General features: G+C 39.2%; 1 protein-coding gene across 2 annotated transcripts in view; it reads right to left on the bottom strand.

Moving 5' to 3' along the window:
- The window catches only part of LOC106509220 (uncharacterized), a 424,782-nt gene that overhangs the window by 172,441 nt on the left and 231,228 nt on the right, over nt 1–21,113 (bottom strand). For both annotated transcript variants that reach the window (XR_014824849.1, XM_084991349.1), the window contains 2 exons: nt 10,579–10,674; nt 5,369–5,455 (listed from right to left, as the gene is read on the bottom strand). The gene's annotated coding sequence lies outside the window, so the exon portion shown is untranslated. The remainder of the gene's footprint in view (nt 1–5,368; nt 5,456–10,578; nt 10,675–21,113) is intronic.

Raw genomic sequence — 21,113 nt, 5'->3', positions numbered from 1 at the left:
CGAGCAAAGCAAGGGATTTAACCTGCATCCTCATGGATGCTAGTCAGATTCATTTCTGCTAAGTCACAATGGGAACACCTATATTGTTTTTTAATATTCTTTAATATGATTTGTTATAGGATATTATATATAGTTTCCTGTGCTATAAAATAGGAACTTGTTTATCCACTCTTTATATAAGAGCTTATATCTACTATCCCCACTTCATCCCTCCTCCAACCCTACCCCTTGGCAACCACAAGTCTCTTCTCTATGACTGCGAATCTGTTTCATAAATAAGCTCATTTGTGTGATATTTTAGATTCCACTTATAACTGATATCATATGGTATTTGTTTTTATTTTTCTGACTTACTTCACTCAGTATGATAATCTCTAGTTGCATGCATTTGCTGCAAATGGCATTATTTTGTTCTTTTTTATGGCTGAGTAGTATTCCAATGTATATATGTACCACATCTTCTTTATCCATTCCTCTGTTGATGGACACATTGGGTTGTTTCCATGTCTTGGCTATAGTGAATAGTACAAAGAAGAAATACAGGTGGCCAAAAGGCACATGAAAAGATGCTCGACATCATTAATTATTACAGAAATGCAAATCAAAATGACAAAAAAATGAGGAACAACCCTACACGGATCAGAATGGCCATCATCAAAAAGTCTACAAACAATAAATGCTGAAGAGGGTGTGGAGAAAAGGGAACGTTCCTACACTGTTGGTGGGGATGTAAATTGGTGCAGCCACTATGAAAACAGTACAGAGGTTCCTCAGAAAACTAAAAATAGAGTTACCATATGATATAGCAATCCCACTCCTGGGCATATATCCAGCAAAACCATAATTCAAAAAGATATATGTATACCTACGTTCACAGCAGTTTTAGGTTCTTCTAGTGAGCCTATGCGTCTAGACTATGAACTTCACACAGTGTTTCTCAAGTTGGCTTCTCCACCCCTCACCCTTAGGTGGCATAAGATGGCTAGAGTGGGCTGGAGTTGGGAATTTCCCTTGCCCTAGGTGAGTTACTGTGATAAAGCACCATTAAGTTGGCTCTAGTGAAACAGTTTCACCTGAGGGCAGGCCTTGTTAAGAACAGAGTACTCTGGTGTTATTTCAGAATGGTTCCATTCCCCACCCCCTGCTGGAAGCATGAGGGGATTGCTCTCATTCTTTTTTTATTTATTTGTTTTTATTTGAGGGCAGCACTGGAAGCATATGGAAATTCCCTGGCTAGCGGTAGAATCACAACAGCCACAGCTACAGCAATGAGAGATCCCAGCTGCATCTGTGACCTACACCACAGCTCAGGGCAACGCTGGATCCTTAACCCACTGAGCAAGGGCAGGGGTCAAACCTGCATCCTAGATCCTCATGGATACGAGCCAGGTCCCCCATTGAGCCACATGAGGAACTCCCGGATTTTCCTCATTCTTACTGTGAGAACCTGGTCAAACCTCTGGAGGTAAATCTCACAAAAAAAAAAAAGTGTCTTCCCCTGCCCCTTGACTGGTCCCCCTGGAGTTGTTCATTCTCAGAGTGGCTGCACTGAGCCTCCAGCAGTTCATCAATGACAGTTCAGGTTTTCCTACCCCAGCACTAGCTCCCCTGGTGACTTCTACTCCTGAGGCTCCACTGAGAGGAAACCCTGATGACCCCCATTCTCTGGGCTGTCTCTCTAATCTTGGGGGCAGTGGCTAGCCCTGGGTCCTTTCCTCTCTTATGGATTCAAAGAAAGTTGATTTTTCAGTCTGTTCAGCTTTTCACTCATCATTAGGACAAAAGGGTATCTTTGAAGTTCTTATGTGCAGAAGTGGAAACCAACAAAACCCAATTTAATTTTTAACCGTGGACATTTTTCTTAAAATCATCAATTCCTATATAGCTAATATGTATTAAATTTTGGATTAAAGGGTACTTTTTTCCTACCATGTGTTAAATCAGTCACACATGAGCATGTAACCCTCTAGACTGTTCTGTGTTATATAATACATATAGCCATTACGTGAAGAAATAAATGTGTGGCAGCTTGATGTTGGTTACTGCCAGCTGTGAGTGATATTGCTTAAATTTCTGGACTTTCAAGCCAAATATGGCAATCCACATGACCTGCTCATTTCAACCACCCTTTGTCACTTGTCATACAGGCTTTATGGGGGATGGGCTTATACTATAGGGAGACTACAGAGACAAGTAGGTCAGCCTAGAGAAAATTTCCCTGCTGTCTTTCAAGCATGGCTATATTTTTCCTGCTCTTGCCTTCCTATATTCTTTATTTAAATTTTACCATAATTTATTTATATTCTTGTTTTAAGCCTCTCCAAATCCTTAATAAACACCAAACCAACCAACCTTCAAGATATTTAAGTTTCTTATAGCTCAAAAGACACATTTAGAGACTAAGGTTCTGAAGGTATAAACCCCATCATCCTCATTAAGTGTTACACATGCTTACGGCTGAAATGAGACATTACACATCTGTAGCTCATTTCACCCTCCTCTGAGGGATGGGACTGAGACATGTGCGGGTGTGGCTGTCACACATGATTCATTAGCACCACTGAAGACTGCTTCTGTTTTGTGGATGCCAGGGCAGTTTTCAGAGGCTTCCCTCGGCCTCTGAATTCTCCCAGTCATATTTACCCAAAGTGGCCTTGTTTGAAGCTGTAATTTAACTGATCTTGTAAGTTGAATCCCTGTGCTTGCTCTTGGGTTAGCCTTACTTGAGCCCATGCAGTACAAGCTGGTTTATCACTGTTGCAATCTACTCTCCACCCACTGCCTTGTTACTATATGGCTTCCTATTTAGGTTAATGAAATGACTCAAAACCCCCCAATGTGGCATCCTGGAGTTGGTCTAAAGTCTCCCAATCACCTCAGAGATAAGGAATTACCCTACTTGACAGATTTGTGTTTGCCACCGAGTTTGATGTTCTGTCTACCATACACTCAGAGGACATTCTTCAATTTTTAATCATTTTCCCAATGTTTTGGTCTTCAACACATTGACGACAGTGTTACTTAAGAAGTAGAATTAACCGATAGCTTTCGGCTGTCTCAATCAGTCTAAACAAGACTGGTACACAACCTCTTATTTTGTTTGGGTTTCTTTTTAGGGCCATTCCTGTGGTATACGTAAGTTCCCAGGCCAGGGGTTGAATCGCAGCTGCAGCTGCCAGCCTAGGCCACAGCCACGGCATTGCAGGATCTGAGGGGTATCTGTCACCTATGCTGTACTTTGCGGCAACGCCAGATCCTTAACCCACTGAGTGAGGCCAGGGATCCAACCTACATCCTCATGGATACTAGTCAGGTTCTTAACCTACTGAGTCTACTGAGTTCTGAACTCCTTGGTTTTTATTTCTGTTTTTCCAATGTATGTTCATAACATTGTATGTATCAATTTTCTAAAAATTAGTTCTCTGTGTTTTATATTAGCAGTAATGGCAAGGCCTACATTAATAACAATTAATGGAATATTAATGGTTGTACTTTACTTTTTTAAATTACTACTTTTATAATTCTCATATAATGCTTTCTGAACTTAAAAGGTTATGCTGTTGAGAAAGTAGCACATCGTTGTTGGTGACTAAAAACAGTTATTATGAGAGATAAACAACTGAAATCAAATTCTTGTCCCTAAGACAAACTCAAAAATATATACATTTATAAGTACTTATTTAAAGCTCTGTATAAAATTCAAAATAAGTAAAAAGTATTTGCCACTAGACAGAGTAGAACTTCTTAGTCTGATATAAAACAAGATGAAACTTCTGCCAATTACTACATGCTTGTCACCATTGTTGGTATTTATAAATCAAAATAAGGAGTTTCTAGAGGCTCAATGGATGCCTATCTGTAGTTGGAGTAATCATAGGAAAACCCTGCCACCCAAAATACCCAGCTGAGTGTTTATACAGCTAAAACACGTATAAGTTGGCATGACATTAGCACTGGGCCAGCAAAGTAGCTCAGGGTAGTAGGAAGAATGTGGGCCAAGCACCCAGGCTGACTGGGCTCATCAGCTACTCTGCCCCTTTGTTGTTATCAAGTCACTGTGCCTGTTTCCACCTGTATAAAATAAGAATTATTATAAAAACAATGGTAATAATACATATATACATCCATATCTCACTGAATTGAGAAAATTCAAGATATATAAACTACAATATAAATAAATAAAAATAATGCTAACTACAGCTTATACTTACTGCCTTATGGTACCTAGACATAGTACCTGGAAAGTATTGCATGTGGCCAAAGCTGTCATCATTTTTATTTTATGCGTATCTGGAGTGGTCACTGTGTCTGAGATGGTCAGCCAGTGCTGAGAAGCTAGTCAGTATGTGTAAAGCACTCAGAATACTTGTTTTGAGAGTCTGGCAGGAATTCAGAGAGTGGCTCTGCAGTGGTCAGCCACCCACACTCCAGAGGATCCAAGGTGGCCAGTCAGTGGGAGGCTGTCAAGGTATGTGCTGTGGCTTTCATACTTCTCCAGCACCCTCCCAGGGGCCTGGCTGAAATCTTGCTTCTTCAGGAGAGTGAAACTTAAGGGCAGCCCATTGCCCAAATGGAAACAGATGGTTACCACTATCTAACACAAAACACTAACGTACAGATTTCTTCTCCCCAGCCTGGCCACTTAGCCTTTAAAGTGGCTCCCCAAGGTCCCTGTCCATCTGGTGGGGAGATGGGAAGATCCTCCTCCACAGCAGCTATACAACAGCCCGTGAGGGCTACCCCAGGGGCACCTGGGTCCCTACCAAAGCTCCCAACCTAGGTCCCTGGTAAACTAGAACTCTTCCATTCCTCGCCCACCCTTCTGCTCAGTTCTTCATTTATACACGTTGCACTCTCCAACTTCCATGCCCTTTTGTAGTGAGTTTCTGAAGAGGCAGCACAGCCAGCAGGCCACCAGCAAGTACAGGCACTAGAGCAGAACTGTCCAACAGAACTTTTTCAATGAAGGAAATGTTTTATATTTGCTTTATCCAATATGAGAGCCATTCATCAAATGTGGCTATTGAGCATTTGCGTGGCTAGTGTGACTGAGAGACTGAATTTTTTATTTTATTTAATTTAACCAATTTAAATAGTTACATGTGGCTAGTGGCTATTGTACTGGATGGCACAGTTTTAGAGACAGCCTGAGTTCAAGTTCTAGGTCTGAATTTCCTGGCCACATGACATTAGGAAAGTGACTAATTTGTTGAGCCTCAGTCTTTCACTATATCTGGAAGTAAAACATTACTTAACTCATAGTGCTGCAACAAAGATAAAAAACTCTCACTGAAGCAGCTGGAAGAGGATATGATACAGATTAAGCTTTTAGGAATATCAGCTATTGTATGCATTTAAAACTACTTACTTATATCTCCCCATGATTCATCTGGGATGCTCTTCTCAGAGTATTGATTCATTGAAATAATCATACCAAAATCATGCTCAGCTAACCCTTAAGAAAACAGAGAGAAAACATCAACCAGTACTTGATGGAACTATAACAAAAGCTATTCTCAACTGTACCTTGGGGAAATACACTAACAACCATGCCTAACTGAGCCTTAGAAAAATAAACCTAAGCCTTTTTTATGGAGAGATATCCTATCCTATGGGTGTTTCAAAGGCTGAGTCATAAGAAAATTTCTTAAAGCAATGACGTATTTTGTTTGGCTGATTTTGGAAGGGTTGAGAATTGCCTGAAATATGTGACAGAGATATTTAATAAATAAAGCAGGAAATCAATTTAACAAATTTTTTTACCAAATACTAGCTCTGTGATAAGTACAATGGAATCCTCATAAGAATATGACATCACTTCTACTTTTAAGAATTTCAATGTTCTTGGAGATGCAGTATTTTCAAAACACAAATGGCAGAACTACAAACTAGGAAAAGTGCTGTGGGTGTTTAGATGAGAAAAACTCAACACTGGCTGAAGTTGAGAGGAGCTTTGCAGATACAGAACCGAGCAAAAAGCAGAGCACTGCCCATCTTCTAGGACTGAAGAGGTTAGTATGGAAGAAATCATTTCTGAAGCACTTGCTTGTGGCAGGTATTGTTTAAGCTGTGCAGGCTGATATCCAAGTTATGCATGCAAGTTTCCTTTGGGTTCAATTCATTCAACATATATATATATATACATAGAGAGAGAGAGAGCACATCTAATATGGGCCTAGCAGGACATGTCATAGGCAACTCATGGTTTGCTCAGACCTCACACCTGTAGACCTGAGAACTTCATGTGGAGCTAGGAATCTGCTTGATGCCATAGCAATTTTATATCCCCATAGTCATAAATCAGAATGCCATAGTCCATGAAGACATAAATTTACATGCTTATCATGATAACAATTCTTATCACCATTAAGGTATCTAGGTGTTTACTTTATATCCTCACATAAAGAGTAGGCTTTAGGTTTCACGTTTCAGTTTCAATATCCTTATTACTCCTCTAAAAAAATTTTTTACAAAGATTCTTACTGAGTAGATCGAAATCTTGTCATTTTTAAAATAGCCACAAGTATAGGCCTATCAGAGCTTTCATAGCTCATGTTCTAAGCAAGAACTTTAAAATGTAAATTCTAAAATCACGGAATCATATAACTCCCTCCTAAGAGTTATAAGCCTCTGTTTTTGACAAAATATCTAAAACAGGGAATTTCTTTAACAGTAGGGGCCAGTAAACCACTTACCACCCCATACCAAAAAATGTTTTAAGGACTCATAAGTAAAAATAAATAAATTTTTAAAAGTAGTTAAAAAAAAACCAAAAACTAGCTTATCATTCTCTCCACCCCACCACCGGGCTTTTCCTATGTAAATACTGACCCATCCATTCAAGCCAGAGTAAAGGGCATGCGACACACCTCCCTAAACGCCCCCTGCAAAAGTGTGGTTCCCTGGACCAGTAACCTCAGATCATATGGGAAGTTGTTACAAATGCAGAATCTCAGCAGACTGCCTGAATCAGAATTCGCTGAATCTTCTTTTAACAAGATTCCCAAGTGCTAGATAGCCATATTGATAAATTGAGAACTACTTCTCTAAGGAACATTAAAATATTACTGAATTAACTTGAAAATACGATGCCAGTTCACTGGACTCTGTCTCCTCAGATCCTTTCATAGCCAACTCCATGTAAATTGGTCCTGTAGAATAGACCAGAAGAGTGCTTTCAAGTTGAAACAACAAAGGATTCTTAAGAGGTGCTGATAGTCCCTCTTCCTCAAATAAATATTAAACACGCTTTTGAAAACACTTGTTTAAAGAGATGACAAATTGCTTTCTCACCTGGGTTACCTACATAACTGTACAGTCATCTTTCCCATCAGCTACTTCTTTTTTAAATTAAAGTCGGAGATATAAATGCAACCTAATAAGTACAATAAACAATCAACTAGATCATGATGAAAGGAGATTGGAATGATTGAAGGAGAAAGAACTATTGCAGAGGTTGAGAATTTTGGAGGGAGCAGCATGGTCAAGGCCAGCAGCTTCCTGGAACCCCTGCTTCCTTACTTCTCAGGGTGCTCCTCTCAGACCACCTGCCCCATGCTCCCAGACAATGGAGCAGAAATGGAAGCAGGGCTCTAAGGCAGAAACACTCATCTGCAAAACATACTCTAGGGAAAATGAAATCAACTCTGCTATTAATATAACTAGAGGTATTCAACATCTAATTAACATGAAAGCTTAAAAAAACTGAAATAGGAGTTCCCATCATGGCTCAGTGGAAACAAATCTGACTAGTATCCATGAGGACGCAGGTTCAATCCCTGGCCTTGCTCAGTGGGTTAAGGATTGTTGCCGTGAGCTCGGGTGTAGGTCAGAGGCAGCTCAGATCTGGCATTGCTGTGGCTGTAGTGTAGGCCAGCAGTTACAGTTCTGATTCAATCCCTAGCGTGGGAATCTCCATAAGCCGAGGGTGCAGCCCTCAAAAGACAAAAAAAAAAAAAAAAAATTAAAAATAAATAAATAAAAACCTGAAATAGAAGTACATTTTTTAGTTTAGAAAAATTAATGATAAAAAAAATCAAAGCGGACCTAGCTTACAATTGTTGCCTTTTTGTAGCTCTTAGCCACAACTAATTCCTTATTAAAAAAAAAATGGTACAAAACCATTTGCATATGGGTTTCTGCCCTTGTGTAAAAGCAAATTTATGAAAATTCAAATCCAATATCATTTGCTGACTCAATCACTATAATGAAGTCTGACAGGTTTAATATAAACTAAATATAATCATGTAATCACCAGAAAAGAAAGTATAAAAAGGGCCCTAATAATAGAGGTATGTTGATAAATGTTTAACAACTAGCTCTCTGGGAGGGGAAATAAAGCCCTAAATATAGGATTCACCAATATCTATGACATAAATGCTCCCAACGTGGCAGTCTCAGGCTATCATTCTGATGTCATTGAATGCAGAGCTCAGAAGAGTCACACAGTTGGTTCTCAGGAACCCAGAAAAGCTGTTCCAGCACACTCCTAAAAATAACTAAATGTGTGGATTTTTCTACTCATTAGTAGATTGAGCAACATCTGATCTCTGGTCTACAGGCATTTTTATTTATACCACGAAAAGTCTAGTAGTTCTACCGTTAATCAAAGGTGGCCAGAGCCAAAGTTTAATCTTCAGGTAAACAAGTACATGAATTTTGAAGTCTGGCCTCTCGTTTTTGGATTTTCAGCATATCAGACACGGCCTTCGAAAGCGTGAACTTTTATGATATCCTCCTGCTCATCAATCACTCTCAGGCTGATGTTTTTAATACCTGATAAAGATGGGGAAAGTACTCTGCATGGCTTATGTTTTGCTTTCTTGGGTTTCTTCCCCTGAATTTCTGTCACTGTGTTGGATGTAATCATGAATTCTGAGGATTGACATGAAGCAATGGCCATGAATATGTGCACTTTGGAATACTTCATCATAATTTTTGACAGCAATATTCCTCAAGATTGGCAGACAGATTAAAGTTGAAGTGGTAGCCTCAAAAATAATTTTAAGGTAGACATTTATAGCATATACAAAGGCTTATAAAGCTATTTGTCATAGGTGGTATTGCTATACATCATGTTCTGCTAATTAGACAAAATCCATTATGCAGTTATTGTAATATACATGAAAATGAGATTTATCAATTTAAAAAAGTGTCTTACCCAGTATCTCTCAATCTTGTATAGAAATATTACAATAGCACATTAAAAGAAGACAATTCACAAGGTCATGAGAAATTAAGGCTGTCAAACAATCCAATGCCAAAATCTAGGATAAGCTGTCAAAAAATCCAATGCCAAAATCTGGGATCAGAACAATTATAGGAAATATGGGCATGAATTTAGAATGTGAACTCAAGCATCAGCTTGTGGTATTAACCAGATTTGCTTTATTAAAAAAAAGAAACATGTAAAATAAGGAAGGAAAAATCTACTATAACCTTTGCAATATAGGGTTAAATAACCATGTCAAGCCTGCTCTGAGACATCATTCCTCTATAATACTCAGAACTGCACTGTGCAGTGTGGCCATCTCTGATCTCCTGAAACTACTCCTTTCCACCTCCACTGGGATTCTCCTATATCCCTGAAGAGTCTGTAACTCCTAGAAAATAACAGGGCAGGAAATAGGGAGAAGGATTAAGAGTGGGCACAATTAGAAATGGCATGGAGCATCCTAGGAAATTTATTTATGGTTTTTAATGTCCCAGAAAATTAGCCAATAAAGGAAAAGCCCTCACTGGATTCATGCTTGCTAGAAAAATGGAAATTTCATTAGGTTCTGTGACTCTTCCCTCTTCCAACAGGGATCTGAGAAAGGGATTTGATCTCTGCACAAAAAGAAAGTACACAGACCAAAATAATCACCCTATTTGTTGGCAAACACTTAGTCTAGATAGATGCTATCTTTACCAAGAACAAATGTCAATATAACAACACTAAATATAAAACTACAGAACAAGAGGGAAAAGCAGTATCTAGAAGACCTAGAGACAAGGTTGCCATTAAGTGTACAACCTGAAAGAAAATTTCAGTAAAGTGTGAAAGATATGTCATATATGAAACAAAACAAGTTATTTTAAAACTTGAGAAGAGATTAAATGGGGAGATAAATGAGATAACGAGGAATTGGAAAAACACAGTAGCAGAACTTAAGACAACACTAAGGGAGTAAAGAGCAAAACTTATGCTGCAGAAAACAGAAGGAATGATGTGACAATCTTAAAAGCTTTCTTAGAATGTGGAGAATAAAAAATATTAGTAATGAGAGAGACAATTACAGATAAGGAAGAAGAAAACAGAGAAAGAGTATTCAGCTGGTTAGTGATAGTAGAGGGGAGATCAGAACAAATTGAACTTCATAGAGAAGAAATCAGAATAAATTGAGAAAGAAAAAATAATCAAAGCTATAGTTAACAAAATCCTTGAGCTGAGGGAAGACCAGGACATATATGTTTTTAAGGGGTTCCTAAATCCAGAAAAAATGAGCTAAAAGAACACAGCCTCAAAACCTGACAAAATATTGCATAATCAAGATAAATAAAATTTTCTAAATCTTTTAAACATTTGAGTAAGGTTACCTGTATCTGAACAAACTCATCCATAAAGAACTGTCATCCAGTGAACTCCCCCAAAAGCACAATCTGAGACAGGGGTTTGGTGATCCCAGGAAGCACCTGTAGGGGCATGGGTAACATGGGACAAGAAAGAGAAAGGAATCATCAAAAGGTCTTTACTGAGCTGGTTACAGCTATGGGCATCAGGGGCTCAGTCCTAATGGAGAAATCTAGGAATTGAGAGCACACCTCAGTATCACCCACCAAAGCAGTTAGGAAGCTGGGATAGTTATTCCGAACTGCTATTTAGCCCATACGCAAGGCAAAGCCCTCAGACAGTAGCTCACAGATGCTTGTAGAAGGACACTACTGGCACAAACTAAAATGGTATATTTAGGTGATATAAGGAGAGCACTTGAAAGCATCGACTAATAATGGCCAAAACCCCAATTAGCTTCAGAACTCTCCTCTACAGCAACAACAATAGAAAGCAGTGAATTAATGCCAGCAAAGTTTTGAGGAGAAATGAATATGTATCAATAGTTGGCCCTCCACATCCATAGGTCCTGCATCTCCAGATTCAACTAACCAAAGATCAAAAATATTTGACAAAAAATTCCAGCAATTTCCAAAAAAGCAAAGCTTAAATTTGCCATGCACCAACAAGTATTTACATAACATTGCATTAGATATTATAAGCAATCCAGAGATATTTAAAGTACATGGAAGATGTGTGTAGGTTATATGCAAATACTGTGCCATTTTATATAATGGACTTAAGTAAGCATCTGCACATTTTGATAACTACGAGAGGCCCTGGAACCAATCCCCTGTGGCTACTGAGGGACAACTATATTTGATATTCACACCACTCCTTTATGAACAAACACAACAGCAAGGCATCTTCATATGCAAGAGCTCAAAAACTGTATTTCCCACGCACCTATTTTTTTTAAAAAGTCAGAAATTTCCATATAAAAATATTTGGTCCCTTTGAAATTTCAAAGCAGAAAAAATTTTCATCCTCAGTGTAACCCAGAAGAAAAAAAATCCATTAATCAGCCAGAAACTTTGAAGAATTTCTATAATATATAGTACAAACAGGACCTAGCTTAGGAAAATACTACTCTTAAGGTTCACTGATTGAATATTTAAAATACGTGGAGTAACCACTGAAAAAGGAATCCAGTGCGGTGGGCAGCATCTGAAATGACTTTCAATAGTCCCTGTCTTTTCATACTCTCACCGTGGTAAAAGTCACTTCCATGTATGTACGTGTGCTGGACCTAGGGCCTTGCTTCTAACAGAATACAATAATAATGATGGGAATACCACTTCCAAAATTAGGTTACAAAATTGTGACTTAGGTCTTGATAGTCCTCTCCCTCCTGCTGGTGCTCTTTTTTTACCCTCTAACTCGCTTACTCTGCTATGTTGCAAGATGTTCTATGAAGAGGTCCACATGGCAAGGACCTGAGGGCAACCTCTGGCCAATAGTCACTGAGGAACTGAGGCCCTCAATCTGACAACCCTCGAGGAACTAAGGTCTTCCAATAACTAGGTGAGTGAGCTTGGAAGTAAATGCTTCCCCAGCTGAACCTTTAGATGAGACTACAACCCCTGTTGACACATTGACTGTAGCCTAGTACTGTGATCTGGTTCTGAATAACTCAAAATAACCAAGTATGGTACAAAGCACCAACACATAATGGCCTGTCACCCACAGAGAAACCCTGAAACAGAAGATCCAGTTAGGCTGCCTGGCTTCCTAGCCCTGAGAAAATCTGAGATATTGCTGTCTTAAGCCATTAAGTTTTGGAGTGATTTGTTATAAGGAAACAGGTAACAGACCTAGAACCATGACAGTTCAGGACTTGGAAATATGAATAGGCTATCAGGAAGTAATGAACAAACTAAACAAATTCAAGATCTGGATTAGTGTCCACACTAACCTTCCTTGCAAATGAACACTGTATTCAGTGGTAGAGGTGTTACCACAGTGAGATCCCAATCATTGTGGGCATGACCAGTTAGAGGTCAGATTCAGACCCTCAGCCACTTTTGCACCGCTACCTGTAGTATACCAAGGGTAGGGCAGTGTCAGTGGACAACTTTCTGTGAAGGCAATAAGGAAATACATTTTCTGTAAAAGAATATAAATAAAGCCAACTAAAAGTCAGCTTTCTACTATTACCATGCACTGGCAACTCTAAACAATGTCAGTGATGAAATACTACTCCCCATCATGGCAGACAGCCTTCCTGCCTCCCCTCTGGTGCCTCACTGACTGCCACAATAAAGATCTCACAAATGCTTGGCAGAGTGAGGCTTCTGCTGTGCATAGCCTTCCTGATAGTGCCATCTGCATTTTTTATAGAAAACTGGATCTTTTATCCAACACAGATGCCCTCACAGATCAGAATAGCAAGAAGAAAGAGAAGTAAAAGCAAAGGTAAGGGAAGGCTCTAAATCAAAACAAATGAGATTCTTACAAATGATGTCCAAGAGAGCAACAGTGCCCCATGCACAGAAGCACCACCTGTGGTCACCTGTCAGGGGCAGTATTTATTCTCATCCATTTGCAAAATATTTATTGCATGCCTAATTTGAGCCAGATATGTTTCTGGACCAGGAAATCGTGTAATGAACAGACACGAATAATCACCTTTGTGCAGTTTACATTCTACTGGAAAGAGATGGAAATAAATTTAAAAGCAAAATAAATAGATGATTATACATGCTACAAAGTAAACTGAAGCAAGGAAGGGGAGATAGCATGTGCCAGGGTGGATTTTACAATTTTAAATGAGATCCTAAGAGAAGGCTTCAGTAAGGAGGAGACATCTGAACAAAGAGGAGATGGAGAGAGCCATGTGAATATCTGAAGAACGGACAATCCAGGTGGAAAGATGATCAAGTGCAAAATCCATGACAGTGTCATACTCTTGGAGTGTCTGCTAAACAGCAAAGAGGTTGACAGGGCTATAGTGGAGTAAGTGAGAAGATGGTGAGCAGTGGGAGATGGGAGATGAAGCAAGATCATGTCTTCTGCTTCTTTTCCTGTTCCAAATCTGGAAGTTTCTTTCATCTGTGTAACCTAGAGTAGAACCTTGCTGGCAAGGATTCTGGGAAATGCAGCTCCAGGCTTCCAATCCCTGGAATAGTTGGAAGAGAACCCAGGTAGACAGGAGAAGTGCAGAATACCAATAAGCAATTTGGCACATTAACTTGCCCCACCTCCCCTTCTAGAGTATGAAGATAATACTGTCAAAAATTCCTTCTAAACTCTGACATAACCTGACATTGACATAACCTTAAGGAATTAAAGGAGCATTCACCTGAGAGAAGACCTGATTTCTAGTGCATTTATGCTGCTTGACCTTGAATAGGCCCCTTAACTTCTTGGAATCTCAGTTTCCTAGTCTGTCTAGTGAAGATAGTATCTATCTCCCAAAGTCATGACGACATAGACTTTGTGCATGTAAAGGGCTCATCTCAGTGTATGTCCACTCAAAAATAAATATCAGCTAATATTATTACAGGTGTAAAATTAAAGGTCTTATGGGTCCTAACTCTGGCTCCACTGCCTACTAGTTACATGATATCAAGTAATTTATTTCACTTCTCTGATCTAAAGAACCTCATCTTTAAAATGAGAATTGGGGGCTCCCTTTGTGGCTCATTGGGTTAAGAACCTGACATAACATAGTATCTATGAGGATGTGGGTTCAATCCCTGGCCTTGCTCAGTGGGTTAAGTATCTGGCTTTGCCACAAGCTGCAGCATAGGTCGCAGATGCAGCTCAGATCCCGTGTTGCTGTGGTTACGGCATAGGCCTGAAGCTTCAGCTCTGATTCAACCCCTAGTGTGGGAACTTCCACATACAGCAGGTGCAGCCAGATGGAAGGAAGGAAGGGGGGGGAGAAAGGAAGGGAGAGAGAGAGAGGAACAGAGAGAGAGGAAGGGAGGGAAAGAAAAAGAAAAAAAAGAAAGAAAAATGAGAATAATAAGACCTACCTTCCAGAGTTATTGTGAGGATTAAATGAAATAATAGAAAGATGATGCTTTTACTAGTACACAGTAAATTCTCAAGGAATGCCAATTATTATGATTATCTAAGAAATTAAGGGGTTGAATCTTCTCTTCCTAACAGCCCTTGATGCTATCAGTGGGTCTACAATGCAGGACTTTCATCTTCTGCCTCTTTCAGAACTTATGGGATTTATGAATCTATTTCCTTTTAAATATATTTCTAACACACTCTGAGAAGAACACAATTAGAAACACTTGCCTGTCCAATCACCTTTATGTCTGCTTCCAAGATTCTCATTCCAATTAACTCACTCCATCATTTTCTCATGTATCTACCACTTAGTCTCTTGATCTAGCCTTCCAGGGCCCCTGCACAGTTGAAGTAGGTGGTTCCATTTTTCTGGGGCTGTTTGAGCAGGGAGTAAAACCCAGCACCAAGGACCTGCCCACCCCAAAAGAAACTGAGCAGCCAAAATCAATATCGAGTAGAAAAGGCAAGATGAGAGCAGGCAGCAGCCAACAAACCACCAACCACACAGCTTCCCAGAGCCTTAGTCATGACCCTGGGAGCAGTGTGCACACAGCAGGAACCCAGTCCATCCCCCTCAACCATACTAGCAATTTCCTGAATATAGTCCAAAGTGGTACAGAAACATTTTTGAAGGAACAAGACAGTGAATTAATAAGAAGGCCCTGGCTGTGAGTACCCTGAATGCCTGGCCAGAACAGAAAGTCACAATTAAAGGCCATATTGATACACAGCAGCACAGGAGTAAAACAATTCTCCCCATCACCCTTACAGAGGAAGTGAGGAAACAAACTCCAGGTTTACTCTATCTAAGTGTGTTCTCAGTAGCAGCCAACTAACTACATGTTAAGCTTACATGTAAGTAATCCTTACACTTCTTACTCTCCACTAACCACTCCCAAACAATTTTTCTTAGGGGAAGGGCCCAGAATGTAGAAAATCCTTCTTCTGTCTCTCTGGAATTACAGTGTCCATTTCTTTATTTATTCATTCATTCATTCATTCATTCATCCAACATGCAGTTATTACACACATTGCATCAGCACTGGGCTAAAGAACTGAAAATATAATAAGAACATGAGCTGATTGGTCCTGACCCTTAAAGGAGCTCTAGCTTTGGGGAAGGAGACAAATTAATTAATCCACAATTTGCCATTAGCATTGTAGGTAAAAAGGATGCTGGAAGAAGGGCATAAAAATCAGAAAGAGAAGGGAGGGTGGCTTCTAGGAAGAACTATATTTGAACTGAGTTGAAAAGAACGTGAAGGAGTTAGAAAGAAGGTAGGACAAGGTGCTAGGGGTGAAGGTCCAAGACAGAAGGTTGGGCAGAGAGAAGAGCAAGGGGAAAGGTACCATGTGTTCTAAATCCCACAAGCTCAGTGTGACTGGGAATGTGGTGGGGAGTTAGGTCTAAGTCCACAGCTCAGAAAAGAGCTACAAGCTAGAGCCAGATCTTTGCAAGTCCTCCGCTCAAGGACCTTGCTGAAGCCATGGAAGACAACCACATCCCCTATGGTGTGTAGTGCTAGAAATACAGTCTTAAATTAATTAAACAGGGAAGCCATTAGACTTATATGGCACTGGTGGTGGTGGTCTATTTAAGCAAACCAAAATCTAAGCCTGTAAATACCCCAAGGTTACAAAATCAAAATACTAAGGACAACCAATCACACACAGCCAGCTAGACTTTAAGCTACAGCCAATCAAATCATTTCCTTTCTTTGCCTCCACACCATCTCTATGCAAGCCTTTCCCCTGGCTCCCTTAGGCAGCAAGCTCCTAACCACTCTGGTTTGGCACCGCCTGATTCCAATTGACTTTTTTGCTCAAATAAACTTACAAATTTCAACATGCCTCAGTTTATCTGTTAGCAAGTCTATGGTCCAAGACCTGCAATGGACTTGATTATTTCTTAACACCATATTCAACTCGGGACAAGTTTCATCATGCTTTATGCCCCCTTATATCCAGACTCTGACTCAGCCAGCTACCATTTCCTGCCTCTACCTTTTCTAGCATGTCCCTGGTTGTCATTTATACCAAGGTAGAAGAATAAGAACTGTCAACTCTTTACATTTTTAAGTGACAGCAAGGCTTTAGACACAATTCCACTCTGGAGAATCCTTTTAAAAGGAAAAATCATTCCCAATAGATCTGTGTAATGCATTGGCCATAAGAGGATATTTATGTTTAATAAAAAAAAAAAGTCTAAACTGTATTTTAACCTCTGGATGTTGCTAATCAAGCATTTTCTACCAAGTCAGTTAGCAGCCAATTCACAGATTGTATAGCTTTTGTTTTAGTGCCACTTTGCAGAGTCATAGCAGAAAATGGGCCTGATTTTTTCTACTTAGTTGTGCTTGCTTAGAGGGTAGGCTACATAGGTTATTCTCACTGAATTGTTCTCATGGAACCTTTTAGATTTAAGATTTCTGATTCTGCTTAGGAAGCCTCACATTTTATCCTTTGGGCTTTACATGGCAATTCCTTTTCTACTGAATCTCTTCTGACTGAGCATTCTGCTGCTCTATATTGTAATTCTCCGCCTAAGCTGTCTTCTGGAGGGAAATACTGACTGCCATTTTTTTGTTTAAAGACTGAAAACTTTCTTGTCCATGTTGATGGAGGCTTCCTCAAACCCAGGTACGTACTATCCCTTCTGCAGCTGTCCAGCTCCATCCATCATCACAGAGACTCCACAGGATGGGGGAAGAAGGTGCAGAGGACCCATGCTGATGCCCAGGGTTGGTTTCATGGACCTGTGGTCAGTGCAATCACTCAGGGCCCCACACTTGCCTTAATGCTCAGCTGTCAGTGCCTTGAAATTATTAACAGTTTTTTTATTACTCAATGAATTTTACTACATTTATAGTTGTACGATAATCATCACAACCAAATTTCCATCCCAAACTCCCAGTGCATCCCCCAACCCTCCAAGCTGTCTTATTTGGAAACCATAAGTTTTTCAAAGTCTGTATTTTAACAAGGAATCTTACATTTTCATTTTTTTCTCTTTTTTCCTTTTTATTGAAGTACAGTTAGTTTACAATGTTGTGTTAGTTTCTCGTGTATAGAAAGTGATTCAGTTTTACACATATATAGATATAGATATGTATAGAAATATACATGTGTGTATATGTATTCTTTTTCAGATTCTTTTCTATTATAGGTTATTACAAGATACTGAATATAGTTTCCTGTGCTATAAGTAGGACCTTGTTGTTTATCTATTTTTTTAAAGTATAGTTGATCCACAATGTTGTGCCAATTTCTGCTGTACAGCAAAGTGACCCAGTCATGTGTTTATATACATATTCTTTCTTTTCATATTATCTTCTATCATGTTCTATCCCAAAAGATGGAATATAGTTGCCTGTGCTGTACAGTAGAATCTCATTGCTTAACCATTCTAAATGTATTCACACTTTCATTTTGCACTGGGCCTCGTAAATCAGGTAGCTAGCCCTGCTAACATTATAATCCCTATTGATAATAGGAACGAACCTCAATGTTTTATCAGATCTAATGTTTCAGTGAAATAAAGCCAGTTTATCTCCTCCAACCACACCGATGGCTGTTTACATGGCAAACCAAATTTCAGAGAAGTCCAAGGGCACAATTACACTGGGAAATTATGGACAGACACACAACCACAGCCAGCTGAATATCACTAGGCACTATGCACAACTTCTTTGCCAAATTCCAGTTCATTCAGGATAATAAAGACAGAACTGATAGGGTCCTGAGAGCTTTCGAAGCTGGGCCCATCCCAGGAAAAATCTCAGTCAGCCTAAGAGAGGTTCCCTAGAGAGCAGAACTTGAGTGATTGAAGAAAACCACAATTTACAGCAATCTGGGTCTGTTTTCTGGAAGTGTAACAGGAGATGCCTCTTTAATTAGACCTTTTGTTCATTTAAATAGAGTTAAACTAAAAATCAGGTTAACCGAACAATGTTCTGTTTTCTTCTTTTTAATCTAAGAACACCTGGCTTGTTAGAAAAGCAAACTGATAAATGGAATCTCTCCAGTTTTGGGCTTTTTATACCTAATATCCTTATTCATTTAGGTATTATCCAAAGGAGTAGAGATGTTATACTGGATTTCACTTGCGATCACATGATACCCGGTTGCCAAGGAAATCAAAATGCTTAAAATTCTGGCTCAAAAGAAATTTAGATATATAGATATATAGAGACATAAAATATATCCTGTGTATATATACATATATATACATATACATGCACACACATATATACACATATATATGCATACCCATACATATAAATATCCACACATACATTTATACATACATATATACAATGTCTTTCAACTGATGTAGAATAATTCAGGAATACTAATTCATTTTGTTGGTTAAAATATGCTGTTAATTACAGAGGCAGGAGTTCTGTTGTGGCTCAGCAGTTAACGAACCCAACTAGCATCCATGAGGATGCAGTTTCAATTCCCGGCCTTACTCAGTGGGTTAAGGATCTGGCATTGCCATGAGCCGTGGTGTAAGTCTCAGACGTGGCTCTGATCCCCCGTTGCTGTGGCTGTGGTGTAGACTGGCAGCTGTAGCTCCGATTCAACCCCTAGCCTGGGAACTTCCATATGCTGTGGGTGTGGCCCTAAAAATACAAAAAAAATAATAATAATTATAGAGGCAGTGGAGTGTTGGAGCTGCCTCATTGGCTCTCGGGCACCAAATGCACACATGTATTCCCAACTTCATATTTAGGGATGTCATGTTAGAATCCCAAATTCAGCCATGATGTGAGCATTTATATCATGGGGACATGCATTACAAACCAAGGCATTTTCCCTCAGGGACCAATTTACTGATGCACCACTGTAAAATGCTAGCTGTGGAGGGTTCTAAATGAAACCTGGAAGCTGTGAAAATTAAAGCATTATAGATTCAAATTATTAAAACCAAATAAAATTGATGAAGAATGATTAGAGTGGAAGTTTTCATCCACGTAAAAGACAAGAGAGAAATGGAAGAATAACACTTAACTCCATCAGCTCTAGCCTGTTGCTGTGGACCATCTTCCAAGCAGAGCATATGACAGCCTAAGACACAAGAGTTAAATCCTTCTCCTGACCCTGAGCAATACTGCACCTGAAAATACAATTAATGAGCACGTGCGAGTCCGTGGGGGTTAGGGCCACCTAATGGCATAAATACAAATCCCAAAATTGATAACTACATAAAATATATGCCTTCATTTTCTCAAACTCGATACTATCAAAAGAAACACAATGTTATAAAAACGGGAGAATTAAAACCATTAGAACTCTATTTACTTATCCCATTATGCTTAAGTGCACAAAAACAACCTAAGCATTATATATAACACAGAGAGAAAGAAACTGATTAAAAGTGAATAGGAACAATGTCATTTCTTTTTCACATCAAGTATAATCATGTGAAGGAACCCCTTCCCAACAGAGGGCTATGAGAAATTAAACAAAGAATTTATTGCTCAGCTGTCTGTGGCTACAGAAATTTACGGCCAAAGGGGAAATTGCAACAGCTGTTCTATAAAAGGGAATGGGCCCACTGCATTTCATTAGTGCTGGTAAAGTTCTTACAGGAATATCCAGCCAATTTCATTCCATCATTTCAGCTTTTAGATATATCACTAACCACCCTCCATAGCCCACAAAGACCCAACACTTATTATCGATTGACTTATTTTATTCTGTGATTCCTAATAAAAAGGAGCTAGAGAGGGGGCAAGAGATGGTTGGTATATAGGAATCTTAAGGTTGGGCATGTAATTTAGAAGAGAGTGTTCCATATCCTCTTGTTTTATAATACAAAATAAAGAAAGCAAATATGGACAAAATCTTCTGGACTAGTGAGAATATAGAAAAGATACAGTGTAACCATGGGTTAAAGACACTGCTTTACACTACTAACTATTAATATTCTAGGGATAATTGTTAATACCCGAGGCTAATTATCAATACTCTAGGCCTATATGTCTAGCACTGTTTTGAATGCTTTACAAATATTAGCCAATTTAATCCTCACAACAACCCTATCAGGTGATTAACTCTTATAGGCTCCATTTTATAAATGAGGAAATTGATGCACTGGGAAGCTAAGTTACTTAACCACAGTCATGTAACCAGTAAGTGACTGAGCCTGGAGTCAGCAAACGAGCAAGTCCAGTTCTAAACTGGAGTCTATATATCTGTGCTTGCAACCTCTACATCCTGCTGCATTGAGCATGAAAATAGATATCCACCTTGAGAAAGCCAAAGAGATGAAAATATAAAATCACTAAACAAATTATTTGGGGTAGGATTTTTTATTTTATTTCTCAGAAAGTTAGTCTTAAATAAAATGCCATATATATGCATAGCACATTTCTCTTTATGAGAAAATTTTTTACCTTCCCATACTTAATTCTCATTTATCTCCTTGAAAAGACTTCCTCTTCCCCACTTCCTGGTACAGCCATCATTCAGAATACAATGTTGATTATGA

The sequence above is a fragment of the Sus scrofa genome, chromosome 1 (assembly GCF_054392235.1).
Source record: "Sus scrofa isolate SSC_HxYL_T2T_F1_AM1 chromosome 1, Sscrofa_HxYL_maternal_Yorkshire_Landrace_v2.0, whole genome shotgun sequence".
NCBI classification, from domain to species: Eukaryota; Metazoa; Chordata; class Mammalia; order Artiodactyla; family Suidae; genus Sus; species Sus scrofa.
This window is presented reverse-complemented; position numbering and strand designations above follow the sequence as displayed.